The 21,196-nt window shown below is 38.1% G+C and overlaps 2 long non-coding RNA genes across 3 annotated transcripts in view; one reads left to right on the top strand and one right to left on the bottom strand.

Annotated features, from left to right (window-relative positions):
- LOC125912470 (uncharacterized) overlaps positions 1-21,196 on the top strand; it is a 400,306-nt gene that overhangs the window by 195,374 nt on the left and 183,736 nt on the right. The window lies entirely within an intron of this gene.
- LOC125912471 (uncharacterized) overlaps positions 8,987-21,196 on the bottom strand; it is a 29,391-nt gene continuing 17,181 nt past the window's right edge. Inside the window, exons 2-3 of the long non-coding RNA XR_007454757.1 lie at positions 10,400-10,488; positions 8,987-9,231 (exon numbers count right to left, since the gene is read on the bottom strand). This is a non-coding gene — a long non-coding RNA (uncharacterized LOC125912471). The remainder of the gene's footprint in view (positions 9,232-10,399; positions 10,489-21,196) is intronic.

Raw genomic sequence — 21,196 nt, 5'->3', positions numbered from 1 at the left:
ATTTGCAAGCTTATTTTGTTTCCTTGTATCATATAGTGCATCTCATTTAATATTTGCTTGTTTTATTAATAATTGAAACCAACTTTGCAGCACATAGGCATGCAGAATAACTTTTGACCCTATGGGAATTAATGTCTAGTGACAGTGGTCCAGAAATGATACGAGTTATGATAATAAAAACCCTGGTCAGCTCTTTTGCACTTTATGTACTGTAGATATTTTCCTTACAAGAATGCCCCCCTTCACATGGAAGTTGTACAAATTTATCTAGATAGAATAGCTTGATAAGTAGCAAACTACTTGCAAATAGATATGTGGCCATAAAATAAAATTAACCTTTTTAAAATAAACATGATGAAAGAGAAAACAAAATGTCATACGCATCTTCAAAGGAAAATTACTTTGAATTGTAAAAAAAGAAATGTAATGTTTAATATTATTCTGTTAAACTTTTATAAGCCCCAGTTAGGACTCCTTTCTACTAAGGTTTTTCTCTGAAGTGAATATATGTTCAAGAGGGAAAAGATGTTGTCTGTCTTGGGGAAGTGTTTATATTGTTTTCTGCTTCAAAACCAGCTCCTGCTGATGTAAATGGCCTACCTTACCATTACCTGCATCAGTACTGCCCCAAGGAAGCTATTTCAAATATACAAATTCTCCATATTTGGGAAATAAAAATTAAATCAGACTATTTTCCCCGATTTGTTTTTAAAATTCTGAGTTTGCTAGGGGCAAAGCAAATACAAGTCCACCTGTTTAGACAGCTTGATAAGCATATTTACCTTATTTGCAAGAGTTGTATTGACCATTTTGAGATGACCCCGATTGCGACATTTCTCTGGCTAACCAAGTTAATGGATATGTTTTAGGGGTATAAAAAATCAAAAGCCAATGGTCTTTAAATCACTTCTAGCTGTAAAAGTTGCTAAAGCAAAAACAAAAATCCATATATAAAAATCAAAATGTTTTTATTCAAGAAATGCAAATTGAGCGTTTGATCTGCCAGATATGGTTACGTCACCAAAAAATTGCCAACATGTATCTGCCTTTAGGAACATCAAAGATGAAGTTGATCATTTATCAGCTGTATGAGCCTGAGCAAGCCATATAGCCTCCTTAAACCTCAGTTTCCTCATCTCAAAGCAGCGTTAGTGTGATAAAATAGGCAGTGGGCATACAAAAATGAATGACCCAGTGAGTACTATGGGGATTAGAAATTCTTTGGAATAGAAGATTCTTTTCTTTTTTAAGTTTTTTAATGTTTATTTACTTTTGAGAGAGAGGGAGAGACAGAGGCATGAGCGGAGGAGGGGCAGAGAGAGGGAGACACAGAATCCCAAGCAGGCTCCAGGCTCTGAGCTGCCAGCACAGAGCCCGACGCGGGGCTTGAACTCACGGACTGCGAGATCATGGCCTGAGCCGAAGTCCGACGCTTAACCGACTGAGCCACCCAGGCACTCCTAGAATAGAAGATTCTTTAGAATAGAAACAGACTCTTGTTCTTATTGGTAACTTAAGCACTCAGCATAGTGCCTGGCATACAGTGAGCACTCAGCTGTTGCAGGATTCCAGTGACCAGCCGTTCATTATTGGTTGATGTAGAAAGAAAATCCATGGATAAAACAGAATTTTTACTCCATCTTGAAGGATGGCAGGGTCTGTATTGATGAGGAGAATAGGAAAGGATATTACAAATGCGGAAAATATCAGGAGCCAAACTCTGGACAGAAAACGAGAAGAGAGTGTTACGAGGACAGTGAGTAAGATTTCCAGACTAGAACTGAGAGCACATGGAGGTAAATGTAAACATTGCTAGGAAAGGTGAAAAGAGATTTATGAAGAGCGTTAAAAACCAAGCGGAGGAGTGTGGGCTTTATTGGGTAAGTAAATGAGCAGTGGAGGAAAGACATGATGAAAAATGCTGTTTTAGGGAGTTAACCTGGCAGTGATGGGGGGACGGAATCCAGGAAGGAAGTTGGAGCTAAGGATCCACAGGGGGAGGTCTATGCAGCAAAACAGCTGGTGTAGAGGTGAAGGGCAGGGGAAGCAACAAAGGAGGAAGAGATTTGGGAGAGATGCTAAAGTATGAATCCAGAATGTTTAGTGACTTGTAACATGAGGCATGAGGATGAGGGGCCAGGAAGATAGGATAAAGTTGGTGCTAATAATGGACTGTAGCAAGAATAGACAGCGTGTTTCAGATGCCCGGTGGCACACTTCTGAGAATAACTGCATTATGTTTTAAAATGAACTACCCAATACATATTGGATACAATTAAGTATTTATTGGATCCTTACTCTTTGTCCAGTCTGTACGTGGTGCCATGGGGAATATAAAGGAAGTAAGTCAATGGCATAGCTGTCCTCAAGATACTGATAAAGATGAATATTAGGATATTAAGAGGCACCTTACTGGCTCAGTTAGAAGAGCATGTGACTCTTGATGTCAGGGTTATGAGTTCAGGCCCCATGTTGGGTGTAGGAAATTATATATGCCTACATATATATACATATATATACATACATATATATACATACATATGTACATGTATATATACATGTACATATGTATGTATATATATAACTATGTCTTACAGTGGTGGGTTGACTTTCCCAGTGTAACAAAGCCAGAAGATAATAGAGTCAGGAATAAAATCCCAGCAGTTGTGACCCCAAAGCCCGCAGTCTCACCATGTATGGAAGTCACTAATGGATGACAGAAGACTGGATACAATTGAGGAACACCTGCGGTATCCTGCATTTTGTTTTAGGGCAGGAAGGAGAAAGACAGGGCTTACAAGAGAAGTTGAATAGGCACCTACACAGAAGGGAATGGAAGTGGGAAGATCAGCCTGATTGTTGCATGAGGGTGAGTAATGAAGAGGAGACAGAAGGTGTAAATCGGGGCTGCATGACTGCTGCAGGGCTAACGGAGTTGTGACTCAGCACACACTGCAATCAATCAATTAATAAATACTCACTGATCACCAGGCATCTTTCCAGTAGAGACAGGCCCAGGAGCTCAGAATGAAGGGGCCTCCCTCTCCCATCTCCTGGGCTTCAGCTTTTCATATCAGTGCGGGCCCAGGATGAGGTCCAGCACCTTATTTCAGATCCATTCAAGCTGCTCCTTTCTCTGGATGGTACCACCTCAAAAACATCCCTGCAATCTTCTTCACCACACTCAGCCTCACAGCGTTCAGTCTTATTATGCTGGGACAAAACCTCTAGAGGGGATCCAAGGAGAGTATATTTTCAATGTATGGAATGGATCAGAGAGGAAAGGAACAGAGTGTAGAAGCATAAGTACCTAGCACTTTCCCTGATGCAGACCTGGTACACAATAAATATTTGTTGAAATAAGAAGGAAACTTAAAGAAGATGTTCTGATCATCAAAGTTTGAAGAAACAAAGACTTGTACTAGCAGAAGAGGAGAATTAGGATGGAATCAAAAGACATTTCATGGGAAAAAGCCAACACAATAGACTAGATATGTGGAGAAGGAAAGAAAAGAGGCATGGGTCTCACTAAGGTTTTGAACCTGTATATTTGAGAGGAGGTGATATAATGAACAGAAATTCCAAGAATTAAATGTTTCTTTAGGGTAGGAGTTATCTCCGTGGTTCTCTGTTGTAATCTAGGAACTAGCAGCATACTTAATAAATAGTGGACAGGCAATAAATAATTAGGGTGTTGAACAAATAATACACAGTACTAGTTTTGAGAAGAAAAGCACTCTCGTATCCTCTCGGTGTGAGTCTCACTTCAGAGCAATGACATTTCCTGCCAGGAATCCATGTCTTAATGAACCACTGTTATGGAAGGGACTTTGTTATATCCCTTAATAAGTTAAAGCAGAAAAAAGCAAAAGAATAATTAATAATAATAATAATAATAATTTGAGTACCACTACCCTAAGGCCTAGCACAAATGCTTAGTGGTATCTTTGATTTAAGGTTAGAAGGAGAATCCTAACTGGAAAGAAAGGCCTGTGTTAGGTGTTGGCTGAATTCCTGAAACGAAACAACTGCAAGATGGATTTATCAGGAAGGTCAATGAACCCCTCACGTGCATGAGCCCCTACATCTAATTTCTTAAATTTTTATAAGCTTCATCTTTGAACCACAGCCACATATTAGGTTCAGCTGATGCAAAAAAACTATTTGAATTTCTCTATTGCCATTTCCTCATCCCAGAGACCTGGAGTTTACACCCTAGACTTGGAGTTGAGTTAGAACTGAGTTTGAATTCCAGTTATGCCATTTATAAACTCCATGGCTTTGGTCCACTATTTCTAATTCCCTCGTCTGCAAATGGGAATACTAGTACTAATACTGTGACCCTTCAGGGTTATTATAAAACCTAAATGTGCATAAGAGTTCAATAAATTGTACCTCTATTATTATTACTAATTAGTCCAGTGATTCTCATCCTCATTTTTCCCATTTCCCATTTAAAATTTTATACATAATTGACATTTTGTTACAAATCCTTAGAAGCCTATTAAATAAGACTACTATAACTTTTCCTTTACTTTGTAAGTTCTCCTGCTCGGAGAGTTTCTGGATATGTTGATCTGCAAGAGCTATGTACCAAATTCAGAACATATATTTCCTTTTTTAAAATTTTTGCCATCTCCACCTCCACTGAGTGTAAGTCTAAGGTTAAGCATTAAACTGTTATGAATAATAATTTGGCCTGTATATTTATCATCTCACCAAGTTATTCCAAGGAATTTTTCAGCCTGAACAAAAACTAAATTCAGATAATAATTTAGTGGTCCTTCTTACCATCTGGAAACCCCAAAAAGCCATGTGAAATCAATGAATAAAAGAGTATCATTTAGGGGCTCCTGGGTGGCTCAGTCATTTGAGTGTCCAACTCTTGATTTCAGCTCAGGTCATGATCCCAGAGTCATGGGATCGAGCCCCTCGTCTGACTCCGTGCTCAGCGTGGAGCGTGCTTGAGATTCTCTCTCTTGCTTTCTCCCTCTGCCCCTCTCCCCCTCTCTCACTCTCTCTCTAAAAATGAAAATTTTTTTAAAAGAGTATAATTGGTTTCACAATAATGACCAACTGAAGAGTGATTAGAATTATTTACATAATCATCTTTTAAAGAAAAGTGGACTCACACACTTTTTGTTGTTGTTGTTGTTGGAGGGAGCTCTCACATACATTTGCCCTTAAATATGTTCCCCTGAATTGGTTTTCCAACAAATACCTACTAATTACATTATTCTGGCATAGGAAGAAATGGATTAGGCCAAACTTTCCCAATTTTTTAAACTCTGGGCTGTCCTTTCTTGAGTAGTTGTATATATTTTAATTCTTTAATTAAAAAATATAAAATACCAGAAGCCACTCTGAATTCCATAATGCTTTCAGATGAATTTTATCTGAATAATCTTAATAGCAGCTACACACATTGGAAGCATTGCAATAGAAATGTGTGTGAGCTGTATAATATATTCCATTACCAAGGCTGGCGTACATTCTTCTGGAAATAGCTCCGAGTCCAATCCCTCCTCCCACCTAACTTCACCCTAGGCGTCTAAGGGACACCAAGGAGGAGTCATTGTTTTAGGCACTTTAGAATCAGAGGGCAGAATGTCTTTGCTCCTTCTGCAGGCCTTGACTCCTTCCTAGCGTAAGAGATGGTCACATGAGTTCAGAAGAGAAGGGGAATACATGAGGCACTTTCAGGTCATGGGCTTTTCAGGCAAAGCCTCGCCATGAAAATGTGAGGAAAATCTCCTTTTACAGACCAAAACTTGGGTAAACCCAAGTTCTAATTCTGGTCCTGCCATGCATTGACAGGTAGGTGTCGCCTGAGCACAGTGGGTTTCATTTACCTTATCTTTTGATTGAAGCTGTATTAGAGGATAATAGTCTTCATCTACAGCATGGTTTAGCAGCATCAAAGCACTTTCACATATATTATCTCAATTGATCTCCACGACCTCTGAGCTAAGACAAGACAAATAATACTATTCCCATTTTTCAGATAAGAGAAGTAAGGTTAGAGATTAAATAGCTCACCCAAGTTAGACTGAATTAGTGTTGGAGGCGGATACCTAGCAAGGTCTTCTGATTCTTGAACTCGTGAGTTTCTGGCTACACTCCACAAACCCTATTTGTATAAGTCTAGGATTCTAACGATCAGGTTCCATCTTGGAGATTCTTTACATGGTTTATGCCTGAGAATACTCGGTGTCTGGTAAGAACAGAAAAATGCCACTATTGTTTAAAATGTTTTCGAAGGTTAAAGAATCAACAGTAAGCTATCGTAAAGATTATTATTTCAGATACTGGGTGAAAATTGTGATTAAAAAAATTCAATGACAAAAGCATACTTTTGAGAAGTTTCCCTCTCTCTCTTTCCCCCTTTGTTTGTTTCTCAACCCACAATCAGGGCTTGCTGGTTCTAAGATTTTTGGCATTTCTGGATGAATCTCAGTAATTTGAAATAGCTGCTACGGAGCTGTTGTTTAGTACTTCAGTTCAAGTCAGCTCTAAATGTGTACTACGTAGAAAGAGTTCTTTTCTAAGGCCTGGGACTCTAAGCTTCAAGAATTGTTGAAGGGTTTTGTTTTCCTAGAGCTGTCAAGTTTCTTTGAAAGAACTGAAAAGAAGCAACAAAGGAAGATGTGAGAGTGATTTTAAAATATTTTAAATATCTCTTTGGTTTTCCAATCTCTTTCAAATTAAAGCTCTGTTATTAACCATTCCATAGCTAAATGCCTCTATCTTTGGAATGTTGCTCTGTAATGAGATGACCCTTCTTTACTGTACATGTGTGTGAGTGTGTAAATGTGGGGGTCTCTTTTCCTTTCCTTTCCTTTCCTTTCCTTTCCTTTCCTTTTCTTTCCTTCCCTTCCCTTCCCTTCCCTTCCCTTCCCTTCCCTTCCTTTCTTTATATTTTCTTTCAGCCTTTTCTCTGAATGGCAAAAGGTTTATCAGAGACCAAAAATTTCTTATCTTTTCAAAAAATTGAATTTGTAGTAAAAATGCCTTGATCTCAACATAAAGATGGAGATGACATGAAAATATATGTAACATTGGAAGAATAATAATACGAAAAAACAGACAGCAGACCAAAATTGTACAGCAAACCATGTTTAAGTGATTTACTTGGGGTTATGTGTTTTTAAAAGCAACATATAAATGCATAGCAGGGTTTTGGCAGATGAAATTGTGTTGTGTTTACTTTAAGGCGCTCGAGGATGATAAACAGTTATTTAGTACAAGTAGTATGCCCATGGTGCAAAGAACACTGAATTAGATACAGTTCCTGCAAAGTAGGTTTGAAATCCAAATACAAATTGGAGAGGCAGAGTATAAAATACCCAGAAAAAGCCTAACACTCTACACATGTAAAAACATCATCATAGGCATTCTAAGTGTACTTGCAGACATAATTTGTAAAATTCCTTAACTACACATACAAACACTGTAAATAGAGTCATACTTTCACAGATTTGATCTGTTCACAGATGTAAGCACATGGATCTTAGATATGCAATTTAAGGGTGGTACGTTTACCTGCTAAATACAGGCACCCACCTGATAATTGCTATCTTTACTGCTCATCTACCTTACATTTTAAAAGCCTTCCAAATTCCTTTCTAAATTACAAGTTTGCATAAACATGCAAACATTTTTTTGTTTCTGAGTAATATATGTCAAACATATTTGAATGAAATCTCCTCTAACTAATTTTTAAATGTTGCATTGCATCTATGTGGTTGCTGCTGTGTGTTCACTTTATGAAAAAGTGGTACTTTTTTTTTAATTGGCAAAATGGACAGTTGAAGAGCTGTTGAAGAAAACAAACCAAATTCTTCATGTGAACAACTGTTTCACATTGATGTCTTGAAACAAGAAAGATTTCTGCTATTTATTTACCAGAGATGAGTACAGATAATTTCATTGTGCATCGATTTTCTCTACAGAGGGAGGAAGTGTGGTCAGCTAAAACAAAGCATTGAAATGGGGAATCAACAGCCACGACTTCTATTCTCATCTCTGTCTTCAGAATTTGCTCTCTTGGAAACTCATTTGATTACCAAGATTCCAGTTTTTTTCATTTCTTTCTTTGTTTCCTTTGGTGTTTTTTTTTTTTTGTTTTGTTCTTTTGTTTTGTTTTTTGTTTTTTTCTAAAGGACAAGATCAGACTTATAGATAGAATTCTTTGAGTTCTTTTGTTGGCATATTTTAATTGGTCTGCTCTATAATTGATATAGTGATAAAATGGGAGCCAATAGAATTGCCCATCATTCAGGAATATTATCATTGAAGATTCGTGGAACCAAACATTCAGTGAGTGCTTACTGAATGCAAGTCACTGAACAAGGCACTGCGTAAATATAGTTGGTCCTTAAATCACAACAAAATTATGGAACTGTCATTATGTGAAAATAGAAACTTCCCAGTAGGCCAAAACTATATGAATTAAGGATAATGATCCAAAAAAAGATCACCGTGCACTTTAAATACAAAAGAAGTTTATTTTTTAAAATACTTGTTAAACACATTAAAAATTCCAAATCTTTAACCTGCTTGTATTCTGCTTTCAAATTATTATTTTTAAATTTGTGAAATTTATCTACTGTATACATTTGGAAGCTTGGCATGATACCGTATATATTTGGAAATTTTTGATGCCTATTCATATATTTATATATGTATATAAAAAGAACAAAAGTATCATGCTTATGCCTAAAACACATACGTCTATACTTTTTAAATTATGAATTGAATAAACCTGTTATTTTTTCTATTCTCAAGTGTTTTTTTATGCCAGTTCTGTATTCTTGGTTACAGTGAAAAGAAAATTAATTAATTTAATGTTTTTTTTCAAGTTGTTGGCATTCTGTTTATGCTGGCTTTTTAATTTGTCATTGAAAGTATTTCTGGGATTGGTTATTTAACAACAAGTTGTGTGATTTGTGCTCCATTTTGCTTATATTTTGTTCTTCACATTTATATTAGATAAAATCTACTCAGGCTGCTGTAATGAAAAAAGAAAAAGAAAAAGACCAAAACACAGAGGCTCAAATAATATAAAACTTTGTTCTCTCTCACCTGACAATTTAGATGGGCAGGACTGTTGATGTATGGCAGCTGTATAGTATCAGGGACGCAGGCTGTCTCTAATTGCTCTGTCATCCTCAACTGTGGCTCTGTCTCTTGACCCAATATGGCTGCTCCAGCTCCAGCTATCATATTTACCTTCAGCCAGAAGGAAAAGAGAAAAGGATAGAGGGAATTCATGCTTTCTTTGGAGGGCATAATCTGAAATTTTCACACATAACTTCTGAAATGATTCATAGCACATGATCAGGCACAACCACCCTAGAAGACATTATGAAGTACTGAGATGCTCATACCTATACACAGAATCTCTGTACAATAGCTACAAATGCAGCCTCATGCCAGGATATTGAGTTATGTTGAGACAGCATTACAGTGGGTGATTTTTTGAAATGGTATGCAACTCTTAGTAAAGTTTGGAATAAGATAACATAAAAGCCTCCCTCAATTTACAGTGTCTTTGCATTTCTGGGAAAAAAAATAAAAACCATCATGAGGGATGTCATGAGGGATGTAGATCAGTTCTTATTGTGTTAGCTTTCCTCTACATTGCAAGAAATTTACCATCCCTGACCACAAAATTCCCTCCTCTAATTATTGTGACAACCAAAAACAGCTCCAAAAATTTTCCAAAATGTCTCCCAGGAACAGGACAACTCATGTAGACAATTCTAAAACTACAGGCTATGTTGGTGCCTGGTCTAATTTCCAACATATCACAGATAACAATTTTACCAAATATTTGCAATGGTCTAATGAAGGATCATTGAATTTCTAACCGTTAATATCATTTCCACCCATCACCTCAATGCTGCACATTCAAGCCTTTTTTTTTTTTTTAAGGGCAGCATGCCGCTTAAAGGTACCAAATCATATACTTGTTATGAGTTTAGGCTGCTAGACAAAGGAACCCTAAACTGGACAGATGTTTATTTCCCTCTCATGTAAAAGTTTTCCCAGGCATGCCAGGATGGCTAAATCATTGATTATTTGGGGATCCAGGATGCTGCTCTCTTTTTACTATGCCATTTTCAACATAAGTGGATTTCATTTCATGGATCCAACATGGCTGCTGTAGCTCTAGCCATTACATCTGTATGCCAACAGTGAAAGGGAAAAGATAAAGGAAAAAAAGACATAAATAATCCTTCCCTTCAAAGGTAAATCCCCAAAGCTATACAGACAACTTCTGCTTTTCCCAAAACTTAATATGTTTACTTTTGAGATTCCAAAACTATGAATTGTTGGTAACTCTAAGCATCTAGTAGATATTGTTCTATCAGACAGGTGGCATGATGAAATGTACCCCAAACTAGACATTCTAATTCCGGTTGTGCTTCTGACCAGCTTCGAGATCCCAGGCAGATCATTTAACATCTATGATTCTTTCTTCAGCTGCAAAATGAAAATAGAGGAGTTGAATAGACTATTTCAAATTTCCAAAATCTAGAGTATACTATAATGCTTAGAGGACATCTTATGACTCATCTCAGTCTTAAAACTTTATTTTCCTACCTAAATGTTTTCTAGTCCATTCATTGCAGGGGATTGATTTGTATTTTCAAAAGTCGTTTTACGAAGTACATCAGGAACACAGAAGTTTTGAGCTTTTTAATGGCCACTGACCAAGAACATTTTGATCGGTCAGTGATATGCTGAAGGGGTTACTAAATACACTTTGATGTCATCACAGGTTTGTACCATACAATTGCCATTTGTCTGCAATAAGGGCATGTTTTTGTTTTTTTAGACCTGTTCCCAAACTCAATCTCTTCTCTCTTCGATTACAATCCTGGTTGGATGGCCACTGTCTCTTTTCTACATTACTGCATTAATCTCCTATTTGATTTCCTGCTCCTACTCTTGGATCTTCTTAATACACACTGCCCAAAGTGTCCAAATGATATTTTTTTTTTCGTTTTACCTCTTTTACCCATTTATCCCACCTCTCACCCCTGCCTCTGGCAACAAGCAATCCATTCTCCCTATCTAATGGCTTGTTTTGTTGTTGGTGCTGTTTTATTGAAGTATACTTGACACACAATGTTACATTAGTTTCATGTGTACAACGTAGTGATTCGACAAGTTTACACCTTATGCTGTGCTCACCACAAATGTAGCTGCCATCTGTCACCATACAACGCTATTACAATATTATGGACTGTATTCCCTATGCTGTAATTTTCGTCTCGGTGGCTTATTCATTCCATAACTGGAGGCTTGTATTTCCCACTCCGCTTCACCCATTTGGCCCATTCCCCCACATGTATTTTTTGTTTTTAGATTCCACATATAACAGAGAGCATACAGTATTTGTCTTTCTCTGTCTGACTTATTTCACTTTGCATAATACCCTTGAGGTCCATCCACATTGTCACAAATACTAAGATTTCATTCTTTTTTATGGCTGAATAATTTTCCATTGTATTTATATACCTTGTCTTCTTTATCCATTCAGCCATCAATGGAAACTTAGGTTGTTTCTGTATCTTGGCTATTGTAAATACTGCTGTAATGAACATGGGGGTGCATGTATCTTTCTGAATTCATGTTTTCGTTTTCTTTGGATAAATACCCAGAAGTAGAATTGTTGGATCATATGGTAGTTTGATTTTTAATTTTTTGAGGAAACTTCATACTGTTTTCTCCAGTGGCTGCACCAATTTACAATCCCACCAACAGTGCACAAGGGTTTCCTTTTCTCCACATCCTCATCAACACATCTTTTTGATAATAGCCATTCTAACAGCTGTGAGGTGATACGTCACTGTGGTTTTGATTTGCATTTCCCTGAGGATTAATGATGCTAAGCATCTTTTCACGTACCTGTTGGCCATCTGTATGTCTTGCTGGGAAAGTGTCCATTCAGATCTGCCCATTTTAAAAAATCAGATTGTATGTTTTTTTTTTTGCTTTTGAGTTTGTGAGTTCTTTACATATTTCAGTTATTAACCCTTATCAGACATGTGGTTAGCAAATATTTTCTCCCATTCCATAGGTTGGCTTTTCATTGTGTTGATAGTTTCCTTTGCTGTGCAGAAGCTTTTTAGTTTAACGTAGTCCCACTTGTTTATTTTTGCTTTTGTTGTGTTTGCTTTTGGTATCAAATTAAAAAACTCATCGCCAAGACCTATATAACAAGCTTATCACCTATGTTTTCTTCTAGGAGTTTCATGGTTTCAGAACCTACATTCAAGACCTTAATCCATTTTGAGTCCATTTTGTTTAGGGTGTAAGATAGGGCCCATTGCTATCCAGTTTTCCCAGCATCATCTATTGAAAAGACTGTCTTTTCCCTATTGTATTTTCTTTTTTTTTTATTTAAAAAAAAATTTTTTTAACGTTTATTTATTTTTGAAACAGAGAGAGACAGAGCATGAACGGGGGAGGGGCAGAGAGAGAGGGAGACACAGAACCGGAAAGCAGGCTCCAGGCTCTGAGCCATCAGCCCAGAGCCCGACGGGGGACTCTGGGCTCACAGACCGCGAGATCATGACCTGAGCTGAAGTCTGACGCTTAACCGACTGAGCCACCCAGGCGCCCCATTCCCTATTGTATTTTCTGCCTCCCTTGTAAATTAATTGACCACATATGCATGGGTTTATTTCTGGGAGTAACAGAATTTAGCGAAAAAATTCACTTTGTCTTTGTCACTTTTCTTTTAAATAAGTATGTACTGAACACTTACCATATGCCAGACACCAAGTTACACACAGGAGATACAATAGTGAGCAAGATCGGCACAACCTCTTCTTTATACAGATAAGTAGGTAGAAAATAATTAGAGTTTATAGGAAATGCAATGAAAGAAATGTTAAAATGTCTAAACAAGAGACTAACAGAGGTCACCAGCTTTATATAGGGCAATCACAAAAGACCAAATAGAGACATTTTTTAATGTTTATTTATTATTGCGGGGGGTGGGGCAGAAAGAGAGGGAGACACAGAATCCGAAGCAGACTCCAGGTTCTGAGCTGTCAGCACAGAGCCCGACACGGGGTGAACCCATGAACCATGAGATCATGACCCAAGCCAAAGTCGGATGCTTAACCGACTGCACCACCCAGGTGCCCCTAAACAGAGACATTTAGGTGAGAAGGAGCTGGCTATGCATATTGTGGGGATAAGGACCGCATTCCAGGCAGAGAGAACAACCTGTGCTAAGGTCATAAGACTTAGGAGGAGGGAGTGAGACTGTAGAAAGAAGGACCAGTAGGGCCCAAGACTAGTGAGGGGTGAAGAAGAGGAAAAGTGACCCAAGAATGGAAAAATAAATAGGGAGCAGATCATACAGATACTAATAGGCCCTGGTAAGAAATTTGGATGTATTCCAGTTTATTTCCAAGGAAGGGTTGAGACATTGAAGGGATTCAAACAACAGAATTATGTGAGTCAATTTTCAGTTTAACATCATTTTTGCTTTTGGTGGAAAAGAAACAAAAGAGAAAGCAGAGAAACCAGTAATCTAGGCAGAAATGGACAGAGAGGTGGCAATAAGAGAGTGAAAAATCTTTACAAAGTGCAATTGTAATGGTTAATTGTACCTAATGCTACATACAATCAACCAACCAACAAATAATTATATTTTGAGGTCCCACCATATGTCCAGCATGGAAATGTAAAGATATATGATGCTTTGTTCTTGCCTTCTGGGAACTAATAATTTATTAGGAGGAAAAACTAACATATAAAAAGCTATATTAATAGTCTCATAGAACCACCCTCTGACACCTAATAAATGGTTATTTCTTTAGGTTAACAGGGAAAATATGTAGAAATCTGAAGGTAATGTTTTTGTGTTAAATCATCGCTATTGTTTATTGTATTTACAGACTGATTTTCCTGTGCCAATAACCAGAATGTGAATAATGACCAAATAGGTTATTTTGCTCCTTTCACATATCATATTTTTCCTCATTTAGACCAGGTCTTGGACATGGGGTAGGTCCCAGATTGCAGCAGGTGGTGAGAAGATTAAAAGAACAATCTAGACTTTACCAGTATATTCCAAGCTCTCGCTCACACCTGTCTATAGAGATCCTGAACTCTGGCTTCTTCACAGGACCCACTTTTGCAAATACTTCTGCCTAACTAGGAGACTGGTGGCCAACATAAGCTATTTTCTTTCTAGAAATTATAAAACACTGACTTAATTCAAATAAGCAAAGATGATCCAATGTACCAAATGGTCTCATTTAAAATAATCAGTGAGCTGTATTAGGAATGTCTTTCAGAGCAGTATCTTGAAAGAAACCGAGAGTAACTTGGCTCAGACTCAAAGGTCGTAGATGGAAAAGGTCCTTTTGCTGCTTAAATTAATCTTTGAGGCAAATTTTCAAAAATTACTGACATCGGAGATGTTCTGGCAATAGCCTCATGCCAGTGGCCTGGGTCCAGAAACTACCAGACTTTTGCCTTCCTCACGATAATTCCAGTTCTCATGGATGGCCCTCTATGTCAGAAGCAACTGGAATAAGAGAAATAAAAAGAAGCCAGAAGTCTAACACTTGTGACCATTACCATTCCCGGAATGCCTTTTGCAGGAGTAGGGAAGGGTAATTCTGATATCCTGGAAACATTTGAAACTGAGTAATAACACTTTGCCTACTTAAATGCCCCCTGTAGTTTCAATTAGCTGGGCACGCTTCTGAACATTCTTCTGCTGTTAGGCGAGGCATGGTTATAGCCAGCATGTATTGCTTCAGCAGTGAATAAAAGGGTGTTCTCCTCTAGAACCAACTTTTCAAACCTGTGCAAGGGCAAGGATATAATTTAAACATTTAGGTCCTAATTTGCAAGACATTTTCAGAACAGTAGGGTCAATAACACTTATATAACATTTCTACTCCTGGAAGAGGTATAAAATCCAAGAATATAGTGGCCTATTATTTTGATTATCAATTCAATAAATAGAATCATGCCATTATTGCTATTGAATGCCTAGTTAATAACCATACAGCAATACTCCAAAGCTCAAAAAAATATGAAGGGTGTTCAGATCAGCAATGGATTATTCACATTTTATAGTAGATATTTCTCAGAAAATAACACTGGTTAGAGAAACCATACTTTTCTAACTCAAAAACTGGTGTCCTTGGAGATCTTCCTAGATGTCTGTCACAACAGTTTAGGTTACCTAACAAGTTTGAGATATGCTGGGTTAAATAAAGTTAACATTTTGTTTTGTTTCACAATGCGTAAATAATGTGCTAATGCTTATTTTGGCCTCTAAGAAAGGAGATACGGTAGGCAGGACTATCTGTCCCCAGTTCACGTGACTACAGAACCCTGGGATATATGGTCCCACACTTGGCATGTATTTGCACTGGTTATTCTCTCTGCTTGGAAGAGTCTTTCCTTGACGACCACTGGGTTTGTTCTCTTACTTCCTTCCAGTCATGTGCTCAAATGGTACCCTCTCACTGGGACTATTCTCATCTATTTGTTTTATTTTATTTTTTGAATTTTGACATTTATTTATTTTTGAGAGAGAAAGTATGTGAGCAGAAGAAGGCTAGAAAGAGGGAGACAGAAGATCTGAAGCAGGCTCCGCACAGTGAGCACAGAGCCTGATGGGGGCTTGAACTCACGAACCGTGAGATCATGACCTAAGCCAAAACCAAGAGTTGGCCACTTAACCGACTGTGCCACCCAGGTGCCCCTCACTCACCTATTTAAAAGGCCAATGTCCACCCTTACCCACTTGGTAATCCTAATTCCCCTTATCCAGCTTTTTTACCTATTGTATTTATCAGGTACATAATTCCGTAATTTATTATATTTATTTTCTGACTCCTTCCATTAGATAGGAATTTTTACTTTTATTTTACTTTTAGTTCCTAGAATAGGGACTAACATATACTAGGTTTTCAGTAAATATTTGTTGAATGAAGAAAAAAAAGAGAATTTTCTGTATTTTTTAAAAATCAAGATGTGTTCTATAAACACATCTTTTTTTCTTTTTTTCTGTTATAGGATTTACGATGTATGTTACAGTCAGTTATATCTTAGACTCTAGGGAATATAAATCAGGGGACAGTTGCATTTTTTGAACTCATTGCAGCCAGAGTTAATTTAATATCTGGTAAGAAACAGCTTACTGTCATTCATGACTTTTCTTTCTCTAATTTCAGCACGCCCCTTCCTCCACCTGAAATGAATTTTTCCAAGTTGTGAAGAAGCCCTTCCAACTCTATTTCAATAATAACTTCCTCATTAATTTCCTGCCCTCCTTCCCTACTAGGAAGGGCACATGAAGGGGGACAGCTGGCAATAATCCTGAAGAGCAGGCTGAAACCTTATCATAGGTGGTCTTCAAGGCAATCAGACTCTCTATGGGAAGCGATAGAGACCCACTATTTGGAGAATTTTTAAAAACATCTGAATTTCTAGAAAGGTATCTTGACAGTGATGTATCAAATGGCCTGGAGGTCAGCGGGATTCTCATTTCTAATTCTGCACCAACTCTCTGTTTCCCTTCTTGTGATGCTCTTTCCCCGTTTCTCATCTGTTTTCTCTGAGGCCACCTACTCACGTCCCAGACCTACTAGTTCTCCAAAAGAGTCTGGATATGCAACAAAGACACAGGCTCAAAGACATCCCCGTTGCATCTCTGCTGGGGTCTTCTGGACTTCTTACCCCCACTGACCAGAAGCCACAGGTCAAGGGAGGAAGGGGAAAGACATTAGCAAGACATGTGTTTCTTATCATAATCTCTGAATGCTCTCACATAATGCAAGTTAGTCCCACTTTACAAATGAGAGAAACTTTGTTCAAAAAACGTAAGTATTCTACAGAATTTCACTTAGGTAGGGAGGTTCATGCCTACAGCTGCCCCAGAGGATAAAAAATAAGACTGGCTGATGAACCGATTCTCAGTTCCAGGTAGTATGATGTGCACTTTACATAAATTGTCACAATTCAATTCTAACAGCCTCATGAGAAGCTTCAGTTCTTTTCCCCATTTTACAGGAGACTAAAGTTAGGAAGATTTCTTAATTTGTCTAAGTTCATGCAGCTAGGAGATGGTGATTCTAATCACTACAGCCCATTCTAACTAAATAGAGTCAGAAGTCCTACCTGCATATTACCGATAAACTCCAGTTCTTTCCGCTATGTCACCTTGCCTCCTGTGCTATGAAAAGCAGAGGCCGCAAGGACACATAGGGGCCTGGCTCTGACCTGAATGAGGGTCTGTTGGCCTTGGAAGTCAGTGAGCCCGTTACTCTCCCTGCCTGTCAACGCTCCTGGCCAGCCATTGATCCTGACAGTTATGGGAGAGGAGGAGTAAGTAGCTCTGGACAGATCAGTGCCCTGAACATAGAAAGTCCTTTTTACTGTATCCCCTCCATCTCCACCACCATCATCAGAGACATCAACATCAGATGTTAATTCATGTCAAAGGAGTTATTACTCAAAATACTCTATGATACAAAGAGCGGAGCAAATAAAGACTTAGAAAAATTCAATTCCCATAGATATAATGACATAACACAATAATGATGATATATCAGAAAAATCAGAAAGGTATACCGACTATGCTCAGATGTGCAAAGAAATGAGCATACTTTATTTCTTTGTAAACGATTGGGTTCTCTTCACAATCCCACACCCACCAGGTAGTTTAGAAAAGTTGTTTTAATTAAATTGCCAATTCAGTCTAACTTGGTAATTCAACCCATCCCTTTATGTAACCCAGTTTCTGCTTAGATGAGTCAGGGAAACACTTGTCAGAGTTTTGCCCTCTCCACCTGGATATCTGTAGAATGACTGCGGTATGTGTAATCTTAGGGGAGGTGGAGTTCTGGAGTGCATGAGGTATCTTCAAAGTTCTCCTGGTTTGGCCTAGTCCCCGAGCTGGTAATATCTCAGGAGGGACTTGTCACACCCTGGGTACTCTGATGCACCATTGCTAAAAACTGCCTTTAGCGATAATCATTCATATTTTGGTCACTCGACTCTGACAACGCTAGGGGCCACCATTTCCTCTTGGAGATTGGGCCCCATCTCCACTTTCGCTGACAATATGTATTCCCTGACACAGGACTGTGACTTCCACTTGGACCTTGGTCTGTGGTGGATGGCTTCATTCTTCTTAGGCAACCACCTTCGGCAAAGTTGCCAGGCAGGTCCTTCGACTACTTTGATCCAGATCCTTCTAGTTCATTCCAGGATGCTCAGGAACATCTGGAAAGCTTCATACCATACAGGAGCTGAGGGAGACTCTAAGAGCCTTAAACTTAGACCTTTGTGTACAAAGCCATGTTAGGCCATTGAATTGAATTTGGTCTAACAGCCCCCATGTTTAAGCGGAAACCTATAAGGTAATAGCTTCCAATAGTCTCTTGGAGGGCAGCAGCCACTTTCTCCTTGTCATTCCCCTCAACCTCTGTAGAATATCTCTATACTTCCAATCTCCCACTCAACCCTCACCTCCAGGAATTTGTGAAGAGAAGAAAAATTGAAGCCATCCTTTTATTCCTGCCTCCCTGCCTTCTTCTACCCAGAATCCGATGGTAACGGAGAAGCCAGGCATTCCCTACCTTCTTCCTAACCTAGCCTACCCTCCTCTCATTTAAGACACTCTACTATTGTTTGTCCAGCCAGCCTCTCAGTATGTTAAAGAAGACAGGAGGCAATTGCAAAAATTCTTTTCTTTCTTACAACCCAAATTTCATGACTGTTGTTTCAGAAGAGTCAGTTTATGAGATCTACAACTGATCAATGGCTTCTTTGTTCTAACCTTGGGAAAGCCCAGCTTCTTTCCTGGGGCTATATGCTCAGTAGGTAGAAGTTTGCAAGGGATCTTGATGTGAGGGAGAAGTGTAAGCACTTTGATTTATTCTTTCAAATGATTCAAATATGATTTCAAATATGATAACTCCTACTAAAATAACAACAATATTTGGTTCTTACCATGTCAGATACTGTGCACCAACATTATCTTTTAGTTAACTCTTACAACAACCCTGTTGTGACAGTTCTTTCACACATATTTTCAGAGAAGAAAACCAAAGCACAGAAGGATTCACGCAGTGGGTGAGGAGTTCTTGCCCTTATCCACTGTGGTCTAGAATAGTGTTTCTCAGTTTGACTACAACTCAGGTAAGAAACACAATTTATTTCACAATCAAAGTACACACATACCAAAAGCAGAGTTTCAGATAACAATCAATACTTACCATCCACTCTTTTCCTTATGTTCCACACCATTCCCTCTCTCTGTCTCTCATTTTCTTTCTTTCTTGTTTTGTTTTTTCTTTTTTAATGCTGGTCACAACCAACAAAATTGATTTGACAACCCACTGAAGAGTCATAACTGACACTTGACAAATGCTGCTGTACCACCTCCAGTATCAATATTACCGAATTCTAATAGAAATTACATCAGACTACATTTAGCCATTTGGAAACAGGCGAAGGTAATTTTTTGTGTACATGTCGTAATTGGGAGAGCTTGAATATGAAAGACTTAAAGCAAGTAAAATAGTGAGTAAAATGTCAATTAAATGCTGTCAAGTAGCTTTAAAACTATTTAGTAAGAGGAAATCCGGAAGCTGAACAAACATAGATTTGTGGTTTAAACATTTACCATTTTCACCAAGTCTTCTTTAATTTGGCCTTCAGAACTTATATCTAGATATTTTCACCCTTCATTTTGATCTACAGGGCTTAATTATTATATCTCAGAATTTTACTTTTTCTTCCAAGGATTTAGATTAAAATGTAGCATTCGTTTTAATTCAGTACTGTAGAATTCAGTATTGTATTCAAAATCCCAAAATAGTTAAGTTTCAAAAGAGACAGACTTTCCTGAGCTCCAAATTCTTAGATGATAAATAATTTGAGTCAATGGGCAAGAAGCAAGATAAACACAGAATTGATTATGCCAATTAATAATTTGGGGACACATGAGTGACAGCTCAGGAAACAGAAGGTTCAGAAAATGTTCAAGAAGTTCAAGATCATAAAACCTAGAAAAAGCCAATAGATTTCTGTCTTTTCAGTAGAAGGATCTTTAAAAGGTTGTGTGTTGGAGTACTTTGCTTTAGGCAACTTTCGAGTAAATCAAGAAATGAGCCTTCCTCCATGTTTATTGCACTTTCTAGTTCTCACTAAATTATATCTTTGACCTTGGAGACATTTGCAATAGCACCAGGCTGTGGTTCCAAATTGGATTAGCATTGCCACGCAGATCCTTTTGGCATACTGGAAGCCCCACTCCATCAGTTATCTACTGAAGTCAGATGGATGACATTAGTAGCTCTTAGGGTTAGGTTTTTGAGATATACAACTGGAAGACAAAACAGATGCTTTTTGCAAATACAGAAAAGGAACTGTTCGAAACACAGTAAAGAAAAGAGTGAGTAAACTCTGGAAGACCTGAGCTCTCGCCCTGCAACCACCTTAAGCTAGTTTGAGGAGCCCTATGGAGTCACTTAGCCTTTTAAACCTCAGATTTCCCACCTGGAAATGCCTTCCATAACTTATCACCTGTCAATGGTCTCATAGCGACCCATGTTACACCCAATATTTGGGATCCATTATTACAGTCATATTGCACATGAGATCAAAATCACCACGGTTGGGTCATTTTTCTCAATACTTCAGAGGATACCATAAATGGCATCCGTCCTAGATTCTAGCACATTGAGAAAAACGAAGCACCAGTCTGTTTCAGGAGAGGGTTAAAAAAACAAAAAGGATGAACAAGATTGTGGGAGGAGAAATTCATGTAACCTGCAGGGGGCACTAAGGTACTTTTAGAGAAGGAATCATGAATGGTAAGGAGAGGTACCTGTTACCCCAAATGTAAGGAGGCAAATAAGAAGAAAGGAGCAGAGAGATATCATTTATCATTCCTCATATAGTTCTGTTACTCCCTGCCTTCTATCTCAAGTAGACTGCCTAGACAGCAATCTGCGATTATAAAAGATAAACTGCGAACTGATAGGAAAGGGAAAAATTCCAAAAAGAGTAGCTTCTTTCTAAGGATTTGATAAATGAGCCTTTGCTACCTAATAACTTGAGGATTTACCATTTAATCAGGATTAGGAAATCCAAGGAGAAAATGTTCAGTGCTCATGACATATGATTATCGGCA

Source organism: Panthera uncia, assembly GCF_023721935.1.
Source record: "Panthera uncia isolate 11264 chromosome C1 unlocalized genomic scaffold, Puncia_PCG_1.0 HiC_scaffold_4, whole genome shotgun sequence".
Lineage (NCBI taxonomy): Eukaryota > Metazoa > Chordata > Mammalia > Carnivora > Felidae > Panthera > Panthera uncia.
The sequence above is the reverse complement of the archived record's forward strand: the minus strand, read 5'-3'. Positions and strand labels throughout refer to the sequence as shown.